Source organism: Papio anubis, chromosome 8, assembly GCF_008728515.1.
Source record: "Papio anubis isolate 15944 chromosome 8, Panubis1.0, whole genome shotgun sequence".
NCBI lineage: Eukaryota > Metazoa > Chordata > Mammalia > Primates > Cercopithecidae > Papio > Papio anubis.
In genome coordinates, this window is record NC_044983.1 from 4,021,152 (window position 1) to 4,033,245 (window position 12,094).

General features: G+C 37.4%; 1 protein-coding gene across 2 annotated transcripts in view; it reads right to left on the reverse strand.

Moving 5' to 3' along the window:
- CSMD1 (CUB and Sushi multiple domains 1) overlaps positions 1-12,094 on the reverse strand; it is a 2,034,404-nt gene that overhangs the window by 1,162,652 nt on the left and 859,658 nt on the right. The window lies entirely within an intron of this gene.

The window sequence follows — 12,094 nt, forward strand, 5'->3', positions numbered from 1 at the left end:
GCAAACTCTGTCCAGGCAGCAGTCCCACCCCAGCTCTGGAGGAAAGTTTGCAGTCTTGATCAGAGGAGCCCTGTGGAAAAAGTGCCCAGAGAAAACAGCAGCTCCTCCTTGAAAGCCAGGCTTCTGCATAGCTGACAGAGGCAAGCCCGTGGAGGAATGCATGAGAAAGATTGATCTGAGAAGACTGTGAATTATTACAAATTGGGGTCCGTTTTTAATGAGGAAGAGAATGTGAACGAACTAAAAACTTACGTGGATGATAAGCGGTACTTTAGATTTTTAACTAAAACATTTGCGATGTCTCTATTGGGAAAGTTGCAAGACAAATCTGAATGCACATATGCCATTCCACATGTTGTCCAAGGTTTAATTTTTTTTTTTTTAAAGTCCCTTACTCAATTCCCCTTCTATATTCTGTTTTTAGAGATAACACATCTCTTTTAGCTTATCTCCAAACCTTCAAAGACCATTGTTATAAAGCCCATGCTTGCTTTTTTCTCTTGAAGCTTTAGCTCTCCACATGGAAAATTGTCTTCATTCTTTCATCCCAGACCCCACAACCTCACATCCACACACACTGTCCACTCATCCTTGCTGGATACTTATACTTTCATCCCACACCCCACAGCCTCACACCCACACACTGTCCACTCATCCTTGCTGGATACTTATACTTTCATCCCACACCCCACAACCTCACACCCACACACACTGTCCATTCATCCTTGCTGGATAGTTATTCTTTCATCCCATATCCCACAACCTCACACCCACACACATTGTCCACTCATCCTTGCTGGATATGTATATCCCAGTGCAAGTGGGTAAGTTTCAGGATTCTTGTCATCATTGGAAAGTGTTACATGCTCTGTGCATGTGCTGTATCATGAATATTTCTGTCTTGTACAACGCATACTGTTTTGAATTAAGAATTTTTGTTTTAGCTGGGCATGGTGGCACGTGCCTGTAGTCCCAGTTGAGGTAGGAGAATTGCTTGAACCCAGGAGTCAGAGGCTGCAGTGAGCCGAGATCACACAACTATACTCCAGCCTGGTGACACAGTGAGAGTTTGTCTAAAACAAACAAGAAACGGAATTTCTGTTGTTGCTGCTGCTTCTTTTGTTTCATCTGTACTTATCGCCAATGCATCCCCAACCTCTCCTTCCATTTTCAAGATCTACACTTAATATGTTCAAATTCATCAGATTCCTATCAATTTCCTCTTGCGAGGATGTCTCCTGGGGAGTCTTTGGATCTGCTGCAAACAGAACTGGCAGAGTCATTATCTTCTCACTCTCTTCATCTGGAGCCTGGAAATTCATTTTTTGTACCTTCTTGAATGAATTCCCAGTTTCCTCGACTACTCCCACCCCCAACACACTATGTTCTCCTTTCTTGGCTAATTTCCTCTTTTAGGTAGACATACTGAGACAGGTGCATGGGAGATAAAAATTTTGAAACTTCGTATTGTGAAAAAGTCTAGGAGTAAATGACATTTTGCCAGAGCATAGGAATCTGATTTTGAGATTGTATTCCATCAGAGTATTTTAGGGTATTTACCTTTTATTGTTGTTATTATTTCTGACCTCCTCTGACTTGTTGCCTCTCTGGAAATTTGGTAAGATATTCTCTTTTGTCCCAATGTTCTGAAATTACCTAATGACATTTTGTGATACAAGTCCATTTTCATTTAGTACTCAGTTTTCTTGGGCCCTTTCAATCTGGAAGCAACCATCCTGGAAAATTTCTTCAACAATTTAATTTTATCATTTTGTTTCTCCAACTTTATTTTCTAAGTTTTCCTCTGAGGGGTTACATGTTTTTATTTATGATCCTGCTTTTAATGTCTCTGATACCTTTTCTTTCCTAGATTGTTCCTCCTTTTTTATAGCATTCTGTTCTTGTTTTGTGGATATATCCTTTTATTTCTCAGATAATTTTAACAATTATATATTTAAGTACTTATACCTTGCAAATTTTCAGTTTCTTCCTAGTTCCTTTACCCTCTGTGTTTATTGTGAATTTTGTCTTTCTTGTCAGAGGATTTTTATGGCAGTTTGCTTATATTAGAAGGGAATGATTGGACCTTCTGAGTGTGTGTGTGAGAGGAGGGCTAGGGGTGTTCCATCACCATGGAGTCGTTGTTAGTAAATCAAGCTTGGTTATTTTACTAAAAAAGACCCAACATCTTTTCCTTAGTTCTTTCTCTTGAGTAGCTCAGGGTCCCTCACTTTCTTCTTGTCAGTCTAATCTTTACGTTTGGAGAGCCAAGGATGTCTATATTCATGCAAATGATTATTTTAACATTTTTATTCTGGTATAATCCCCAAATATGCCTAGAGTCTTCTATTCTGAGGACCCCCAGTATTGGGATGGAATTTGATCCTAATTCCTTGTAAAATGTACTTGTGATCAACTTTTTCACTCTGCCTCACCTTCATCCTTAGTACAAAAATTTCTGCTTCTGCCAATTGTTGAAGCTTTTGAGTGTACCCTAAGGCAAGTTGATTTGATTCTTGGCTTCCTGAAATTTTGGATTAGGATTCTTCTTTTCTGGTTCTTTTAAATCAATTACCACTGACCTTATGTTTTCTAACCTGCAAAATTGTATTATGCTCTTGTCTTCTACCATGTATTTGTCCTTGTGAGTTTGTGAATTTGTGACTTTGAAATAATCATTTTGTGATTATTATTGTAAATTTAATGGAATTTTGGAGGGGAGTAGATAGAGATGAAAGTATTTTATCTATAAACTCAAAGGAAGATTCTGAGGCGGTTAACCTTTTTCTTTGTAACAAAATCTGTCAATGCTTACAAATTATAGATTTGTATATATAATAGTGTCCTGTGTTATATAATGTATATATTATTACTTAGCTTAGAAAGAGTGTTCATATTCTGAGGAAGGTAGAACAATGCATTGGAGGGATGGAGTAATTATTCAGGCTTTCTGAATCTCACGTCTAATCAATAAAATGGAAAACATTATACTTTGGTCTTAAAAGTCTCTCCCTGCTGTTGGAATTTATCATTAATGATTCCACTGGCTGTGGAGCAATTGCATTTGTCCCAATCCTTTTTAGAAATGCCTCAGAGAAGTGCGATTTAGAACTGCTGTTAAAAGAAGAACCACCGCTTATTCATTTAAAAGTTAAAATAGTAATGTACATTTTAGACAAAAGACTAAGAGTAGTAAATCAAAAGGCTTCACAGTGAAATAGATAAGCCATTTCTATAAGTATAAGGTATTTGGTGTGGCTGAGTACAGAAAGGTAGGAGATGAACTGCAGGAATTGAAGGGACTGAAGCTACACAGAGCTTCCTGTAATGTGAGGTCTGACTGTGCCTTCATCTTCCACCTGCTGACGTCTGCACACTCCTCAAAACAATATTCTAATCACATCCCTTAAGCCTTCCTTGAGCTATTTGTACCACCTCTCTCTCAACTACCCCTGAGGTCAAATATATAATTAAACCAAGTATCTTCTTTAAAAATAAAAGTTTGAAACCGAGTATTTTTTGCTTTAGATATTCACTAAACATTATGTTTAATATTAACGTATTCTGTCTTTAACCGTAGAAAGTATTTTTCTCATATATTGATAAACTGCATATTCCCTAATGCTTAGTTTTACACTTAATAGGTACAACTTCTTGACCAATTCTCAGGTAAATAAAATTTTAAATGTTAGATAGACTTCAATTTTCATTCGTTGCATTCTTTGCAAAAAAAACATAGTATCAGAAGAGTGCAGTTGTAATCAAGATTAAATTAGTACACAATTGTGACTATTTCTATCAGAATCCCTTCTTGATGGCATAACAAAGGTAAAAGCAAAGCATTATAGATTCTTCAAAAACGGGTAAAGAATCACATATGGATCCCCAAAGTCTGTCTTGACACTAAGGGCGCCATTTCTACAGATTGACCGTTGCGTGTTTGTTTATGCAGCTAAAATTTGTCATGGATTCTTTCTTACAGGGTTGTAATACCCCTTTCTAAAATCTAGCACTGCTGGGTTATGAAAATTTTATCCAAGGCAATGTTTATTCTCTAAAGGTAAACTCAGATTGAGCAAGACGCTAACGAGAATATAAATGTCCATTCCTGTATTTCTTGTAGAATAAATCTTGACTTTGTGCCTATTCTCATGTATGGTGTCTGAAAATGATGTTTATCCATAGCAACTATTTTTATTTAAAGGAACAAAATTCCATTAACTGTTCCTTTAACAGGAACATGGGTAGTATAATACACTTTATTAGGCATTCCCCTATTTCTGGGTATAATTTTTAAATGCAAAGGGGGCAATAAATAAGGCCCTTTGTGTGCAGCATACATCATCAATGGATGATAATTCATTCCAGCACAGTGTCTGGCATTCATTCTAAGCCAAATAAATATTCTCTCTTCACAACTCATGACAAACCCGATGAGCATCGCGACTCGATCTGGGGCTTCCGTGCACATCCGCTGTCATGTGTGAATCGAAATGTTGCTGAGACAGTGCTGATGTTCCCTACCTGTCAAGAAGAACTGATATAAATGCAGATGATAGACAGCTTGTAGGTCAAGACAACTAGCATATATGAAATTTATTCTATTTCTAGAAAGATTACCTCCTATTAACAAATCCTGAAGACTATGGTTAAAGTCATTTATTTATTTATGAGATGGAGTCTCGCTCTGTGGTCCAGGCTGGAGTGCAATGGCGCAATCTCAGCTCACTGCAACCTCTGTCTCCCAGGTTAAAGCGATTCTTCGGCCTCAGCCTTCTGAGTAGCTGGGACTACAGGTGTATGCCACCATGCCCGGATAATTTTTTTTTGTATTTTTAGTAGAGAAGGGGTTTCACCATATTGGCCAGGCTGGTCTCAAACACCTGACCTTGTGATCTGCCCACCTTGGCTTCCCAAAATGCTGGGATTACAGGCATAAGCCACCACTCCTGGCCGGTAAATGTCTAATAATATTATTAAGCAAAGACTTGAACAGAACTGATTTGCTTAAAAAGTCTAAGTTTATACTGGAATGAGAAGAAATAATGAAGACTTCCCAGCATGGTGAGTACTTCACAGAGCTTAACAAAGTGACACTTTACAACAGATATAACTTCACCTCTCTGATGTGTTCCTAACATAAATCTAAATAAATGTTATCATTTGCCTTATTTTTTTGAGCCCCAAATCGGCTAGTACAGAAGAAAACCCTGCCCTGCAAGTATTCCTCATATTCTTCTTCTCCTTCTCCTCCTCATGGTACAAGGGTTTTGTAGTAAAGCCGTGCATTAATGCCAATATGTGTAATAAACACGTCTTTCATGCTAATGCAAAGAGGAAAACTCTAAAATCTCAATGGAAGTGTAGAGAAAATATGTAAAAATATTTTTACATACTAATATATGAAGTGCAATACTCAAGACTGTTTATGTGTATGGGTTTTTTTTCTGTATATCCCCTATAATTTGATTGAAATATTTCTCTTATCTATGGTCATACCACCTGAGCGTGTCTGATCCCCTCTGAAACACATAACTCCTTTGCAATCAGGATTACACATATAGAGAGAGCAATTTTTTTCTAAGAAATCTTGTAAACATAGTTATCTAGGGAAACAGAGTAAAATCTTGATGTTTTCTTTTTCGAGTCATGCAAACAAACATTTTTAAATTTTAGTTTTCCTATCCATAAAAGAAGAGAAATAATACTTCAGTATACATTTTTTGAACATTTAAATGAGATTAGCTATTAATAAAGATTCATTGCTATTACAATATTATGATTATCAACTCATCATCAATATTACTGGTATAAGAATATCAAATTTTATGATTTAATGACATTGCAAACTCATGTATATATGTAACTATTTAAAATTAAAGTTGAAGGAAAGTCACTGTCCTTACATGCTAAGTTGTGTCTCCCCAGAATTCATATGCTGGTATCTTAAACCCCATTGCCAGAAAACAGGACTGTATTTGAGAATAAAGTCTTTAGGGAGGTGATTACGCTATAAAGAGATCTTGAAGGTGGGTCCTCATCCATGATGATTTTATTCTTTTTTTTTTTTTTTTTTTTGAGACGGAGTCTGGCTCTGTCGCCCAGGCTGGAGTGCAGTGGCCGGATCTCAGCTCACTGCAAGCTCCGCCTCCCGGGTTCCCGCCATTCTCCTGCCTCAGCCTCCCGAGTAGCTGGGACTACAGGCGCCCGCCCGGCTAGTTTTTTCTATTTCTTAATAGAGACGGGGTTTCACCGTGTTAGCCAGGATGGTCTCGATCTCCTGACCTCATGATCCGCCCGTCTCGGCCTCCCAAAGTGCTGGGATTACAGGCTTGAGCCACCGCGCCCGGCCGATGATTTTATTCTTATACGAAGAAATTGGGACACAAAAACCCACAAAAGGGATAACCCTGTGAAGACACAGGAAGACAGCTGTCTACAAGCCAACAGAGAGAGACCTGAGGAGAAGCCAAACCTGCTAACACCTTGATCTCAGACTTCCAGCCTCCAGAGCTGTGAGGAGATAACTTTTGTTGTTTAAGCCAGCTCGTCTGTGACACCTTGTTACGGCAGCCCTAAGGAACGAATACAACTTCCCACAAATACACTTACACGCTTGCTACCTGATTCTCTGATTCTACTTTTAAAATGTATCTAAAATCATTCAAATTTTCCATCCCCACTACCTTTAATTTCTCTGAACCACGCTATTTCTCTCTTGGATCACTGCCAGAGTCTCCTCATGATGTTCCTGCCTCCAGTATACCCCTTCTGAGCCCTTCTCAACATGGCGTCATGGAGTGATTTATTTTAACACAGATCTCGTCCTTGGCCTTGAGTGTTTAAAATCCTTTGATAGCTTCCAGTTGTTCCTAGCATAAAGTTACTCAAATTGCTTGGAAGGCTTTCAGTGATCTGGTTTTTGCTAAACTCTTCATCTCATTCCTCAACAAAAACATCTCCTGTTCTATACTAGTCAGGCTCAGCTTGGATCCAGGTTCTCTACTGCATCTAGAATTTTTATTGATTATTTTGTATGAGGATAGACCCCTTTCTTAAACTCTTAGCATAGTGAGTTAGCATAGATTGAAAATATTCTTCCATAACAAACAATTGCATAAATATTTTTGATGCACACAAAATATTGTCATATCCTGGTACAATCATTATAAAATTTGGATTAGACAGACTTCTGTTTATCACTTCAGGACCAACACTGTTGAGAATTAAACTGTCCCATGGGAATATATTTATTCACATCTAATGCCTTACTTAACAACCATTAGAAGGAGGAATGGAAGACAGAAGAAAGGAAGAAAGGAGGGAGGAGGAAAGGAAGGATGGAGGAGGGAAGGAAGGAGGGAGGAGGGAAGAAAGGAGGGAGGAGGGAAGGAAGGAGGGAGGAGGGAAGGAAGGAGGGAGGAGGGAAGGAGGGAAGGACGGGAATTATCAGAGGCAAAATGAACATAACTTACACATTAAATATCCCCACATATAAAACCAAAACTTTCGGAAAGCCCGAGTAAAAGGTTTTATTTCAGATTAGAAACAAATATTAAATATGAAGAAATGAGTTTTGACTCTTGAAATATTGAGGGGAAAATTTAGTTTGCACTGGTAATAGTTCAAAGATGTTTGGGTTAATATATGAAGAAGAAACCCAAATATTTGGATATTTAGCTTATTAGACAGGATATTATTATTGTAATAATATAATTTAGTCACCAGTTTATCATTTAAACAGTAGCTGTGTAAACTAGAAAGAGAAATTGATTAATGATAGTAATAAAAATCTAGTTAATAACCATTCTTAAACAACGGTATTGCTGTAACTACAAATTGGTATTTTTTTTTAAATCTTGTAAGAAAAATGTTCAGATAAATTGCAATGATTTGGGATGTTTTAGAAGAAGAACTTTAACATACATTAGTTTTCCCTGGATTGGGCTTTCTAAACTATTTGTACTAAGTCAAATACTGTGCAAGTCCCAGTCATTTTCATCACAAACTGAATGCAATTTCAAAAAAAATTATTGGTGAAAACCAAAGCAGAATTTTAAATGGCACTTTGCAAAAAAAAAAAAAAAAATGAATTGAGTCAGCAAAAGTACTTCCTTTGAAGGAAACTATTCAAAGGACCTCTCAAAAAGAACTGCTGTAACTATCCTGTTTTCTTAGAAAAGATATGATATACACAAAAGAAAAGCTACGTGAACACAAAAATTGGTCAAATATACAGAAATGAGCTATTGAACAAGACTTGACAAATTATCATTTGAACACAGGGACACACAGGGATCTTTTTTTTTTAGCTTCCAGATTTTATCACTATCTTGATCTGTTAGTGATAATAAAAAGTTCATCGCTGAGGACAAATGAAGCTGCCTGCCTGCAAGCGACTGGAGAGTCCCTTGAAATAAATAACATAAAATTGGTTCTCAGTAAGCATCCCTTTTAAAAGATGCCTTTGTGTGTTAGCAAACCAAATAAGTGGATGCCATTATCATACTGCCCACTAAAGCAATAGCAAACATGGTCTTCAATGACTCTCAGCAAAAGACGTAAAATGCCTTTAATTTACAGTATTTCAGAAGATGCCAATTCCAGCCGGCAAGAGAGGTTGAATATATTTTCATAAAAATAGTGAGACAGCATTTTCCTTTTTCCCTCTCATTGTCTCACAAGTGTCCTGCGAGTTTGCAGAGACTACATAATATCTTATGTAGCCATCACGCCAATGGCTCCTGAAAGGTGTGTGAATTATTTGACTTTTATAATGATTAGTTTGTTGTACTCGAATAATTTGTAAGATTGTGAAGGGATCCTGACATCCAAATGTTTGACAAACTGGTTTTGATTTGTGATTATTTATGAATTTCAGAGAACAGAAACTTAACAAAGAAAACAGTCACAGCCCCTCTTTCTCCCAAGTACTAGATTAAAATATCATCAAAATCAACATTCAGCCTATATCAATAAAACAAATAAATGTGAGCACAATAAGAAACTAAGCAGCTGTGTATTTTTACAACAAGACGGCAATCGGTTGGCCTTTCCGGCTTTAACTTGCTTTGCTACTTCCCTTAGTTGTCTGCTTATTTTGGGAGAATTTTGAAAATGTGGAACAGAGAATAGGCCATTCATAACAGATGCTGTAAATAGGTTATCCATTTCTTCCTACCTGATAGCATTAGCCTCATCTTGTTTGGAAAGAGGTACCTTTAATTAATTCTCCATGATGCCTCTTTTCTGGCTAGCTATGAGAAACTGAAAAAGAAACATGGTCTAATTTTAATGAAAATAGGACGTGCCAAAGGCACTCAGACTAATTTTGCAGGCTAACTCAGACATTTTGAATAGAGAATGACAAAGTTCTTATGTTAAATAGATTCATTAAGAATAGAAAAGTTATTCCTTCTGTTTAATAATTAAATTAAATACATTGTCAAAATAGAGAGTATTTTAAAAGGTAATTTTCAGTACAGAATATAACACTGTTTTCCTTTTAAAAATATTATGGTAGTGTTTAATATTCCATTTGTATTATTTTTTCTTTGATGGTTACAAGATTGGATGCTAATGGAACTGGTTAAATTATAAGATACAAAAAAGAGACAACTGTTAATAAATCACATTTTTATAAGCAGTGTCAATATAAATTCATACTGAAAGTAACTTCTTATCACATCTGTAAGACGACTGATCACATTGATAAAAATGCTGTATCTCATGATGTTGTATCTTATATAAAATTACACTCTTCTAATTTCTCAAGGCAAATCTAAGCCTCATAATCAAAATTAATTTTCCCCTGACATTATGTCACAAACTCAGCGTTATTCACCTTTTGGATGGCTTACATTATTATTTTTTTATTTTTCAGGTCTGACTGATGGGCTTTTGCTTTTCTCCTGGCTGTGCCATAAACTAAACGGGAACATGCAGGTTTCAGAACCATACATTTCAAAGTTGAGAGTCACACACTGGACTCGTGGCAAAGCTGGGGCCAGGAGTCAGTGCTCTGATTTCGGCTCTGTCATTCTGCCTCCTTCTGTCCAGTTCTAAGCTCTCAGCCTCACAAACACCTTCTATCAAAAAAACACAGAATGAAGGATGAAATGTCTACATGTGCCTTCACTCCATCCTATAAAAATGTATAAAATCTTCGGAGACATATTTTGAGGAAAGTGATGGCTATTTTATCTAAGAAAGAATCCCCTGGATCAGATCCTAGATTCTTAGAAATTCAAGAAAGTAAAACAAAAAAAAATTAATCAAAGGAAAAAAAAATCTCTCAAGGTTGACTTTTCAAAGGATTCTTTATATTTTTCCAAATTAAATTATAATGAAGTCTATATTTCTTCATTTTTTAAGTGCCAATTAAACTAGAGGAAAAATAATAAACCAACTAGTTATTTTTAATTATCAGAATATACTATGGACAGTGGCTTTCATTTAACTGTATTTTTGCCCCTGAGGCAAATTCTAAAGAGAACAAAGTTAATATTTTGTGAATTATTTAACAGGAAGATTTAATTTATTTATTAATAGATTTTAATAGAAATAATTTAATCCAGTCCAGCAAGCTTCCATTTATTTGGAATATTAACAAACATTTTTGAGCACTTACCATGCACCTTTCCTGAGCTGTGGGTTGACTCTACCACCACGTGCAGAGAGGCCACATGCTGCACGTTCTAGCATGTCAGACAGACTTGGGGCCACCACAAACAGAGCAACAATGTGTTTTACTGACCACAACACAGCTACATGTGAAGACTGCTGTGAGTCTGATCCTGGACCCATTTCCTACTAGTTTTATCACATTAAACCCTCTACTTAAATTATCTGAGTTTCAACATCTTCCTGGAAAATAAGAGCGTCCTAGTGGTGCTTTAAAGGGGAATTTAGCTTAATTACGCACCAATGTCAAGTGTTGCATAATTGGCACCCTATGTGTTACAGCTATGGTTATACTTATTTTAAAATTTATTATAAATATAATGAAAATTTTTTGACCAGGTAGAGGGCGTCACAATGGTGTTTGAGCTGCTTTTAAGTGAACGTTGCTGTGCTAAGCACTGGAGGAAAAGAACAGAGCGAGACTCTATCTATGCCTGTCCTGGAGGCATGGAGAGTCCAGTGAGGAAGGTGGCATGGACGAATGGTCTGCATTCAGTGCTGGGGATCTCAGGGGAGTGACACTCATCCTGCACAAGGATCCGCATATAGCTCCCTGAGTTGCCAATGGAACTGAGTGGGTACCAAGGAGGCAAGGAGCAGAGGAAGGGCATTTGGAATAGTGGGACCAGCAGATGCAAGGGCAGAGGGATGCAAAACAGTACCATGTGCAAATTGTAGAATGATGAGTTTGGTGGGAAGCCCCGAGTGATGCTTGGGTAGATGAGTACAAAGAACCCAGCAGGGCAGAATCACGTAGATGTTTGAACACCGAGCTCAGTGTTCTACTGGCTTATTGGACATTCCAGAGAGGGACTTGGAGCAGAAGAACAAAGTGATCAGATGGAAATTTTAGATCAGTATGCTCATCAGAAGCATAGGTGGAAGGGAGGATACCTCATCCTCTGAGGAGGGATAAAAGGAGGTATGGATGGCAGCAAGTGCAGATGAAACTATGTTTATGTGGGCAGGGGTTGGAGGAGGGAGGTAAATAGTTCTCCTTGATCTCAATTTGCCAGGAAGAATAGAAGACAAATTTGATTATTAAAAATAAGAGAGTAGTCAGGTGCAGTTGCTCATGCCTATAGTCCTAGCACTTTTGGAGGTGAAGACGGGAGGATTCCTTGAGCCCAGGAGTTTGAGACCAGCCTGAGCAATATAGCAAAAACCCATATCTAAAACCACAAAACAAATAAACAAAAATTAGTCTGGGTGTGATGGCTTAGCCTGTCATCCTAGCAATTTGGGAGGCTAACGCGGGTGGATCACTTGAGGTCAGGAGTTTGAGACCAGCCTGCCCAACATGGTGAAATCCTATCTCTACAAAAAAAAAAAAAAAAAAAATACAAAATTAGTTGGGTGTGGTGGTGCATGCCTGTAATCCCAGCTACTTCAGAGGCTGAGGCAGGAGAAT